General features: G+C 39.4%; 1 long non-coding RNA gene across 1 annotated transcript; it reads left to right on the top strand.

Moving 5' to 3' along the window:
- Positions 1-16: 16 nt before the first annotated feature.
- On the top strand, positions 17-481 carry LOC107735393 (uncharacterized). Its single transcript, XR_001639394.1, has 2 exons — positions 17-191; positions 282-481. It is a non-coding gene; the product is annotated as an uncharacterized LOC107735393 (long non-coding RNA).
- Positions 482-772: the final 291 nt, after the last annotated feature.

The following is a 772-nucleotide window of genomic DNA, read 5'->3' as shown; positions in this document are numbered from 1 at the left end:
TGAGTATTCACACTGATGTGTTGTTCTCTCAGTGAGGAGCTGTTGAACAGGTTCTTGACGTGTGTAAAGGAGGCTGGTGAAGTGAATCAGGCGGTGGAGCTGGTGCAGATCTCAGCTGGCTTCTGTTTGCCCGAGACCCCAAAACTCATCCAGAGGGTCCAGCAGGAGTTTGAGCTCACAGAGCAGCAGAGGTAAGTGTTGCTTTTTGGGCAACCCTAGAGATTTTAGTTGAATGAAACATTTCAAGAATCAAATTATAATCTGGTCCTCTGTGGTTGCAGGAACATGTTGTCTGATCTGGAGATCCAGACCTTTAACAGCGATTAAATCTCGAGGCTGAGAGACGTTCTGCAGCGTGGATGGATCATAGCAGCTAAATATCTGGAGAAATGTCAATGTGTTCATTTTCAATGTCATTAGTAATTGTGTACTTAAACATGCTTGTCACATGCACAGATTTCAGTCTTCATTCAGATGGAAAGTAAAAGTACTGTAAGAAAAGAAAATGTTTTCGGCCGTTGTCTACAGAATTCTCATGCAGCTATTTGTTCACCTTTAAATAAAGAATAGAGCTGTAAGCAGCAATAATCAATGTTCAAAGAATACACAGATGTAACACGAGAGGGGGGAATAGTTTAAACGTTTGTAATCTCAAAAAAAGAAGTCAAGAAAATTATTACAGGTAGTTTGATAAATCATTAAAATGCAAGCACTGTTAATGCAATGCATTTTTTTCAGTTAGTGCTATTCAACATGCTTTTTTGTTTCAAAG

This window comes from Sinocyclocheilus rhinocerous, unplaced genomic scaffold, assembly GCF_001515625.1.
Source record: "Sinocyclocheilus rhinocerous isolate Xijiao unplaced genomic scaffold, SAMN03320098_v1.1 C36027860, whole genome shotgun sequence".
Classification (NCBI taxonomy): domain Eukaryota; kingdom Metazoa; phylum Chordata; class Actinopteri; order Cypriniformes; family Cyprinidae; genus Sinocyclocheilus; species Sinocyclocheilus rhinocerous.
Note: the sequence above shows the minus strand (reverse complement) of the source record. Positions and strands in the feature narration are given on the sequence as shown.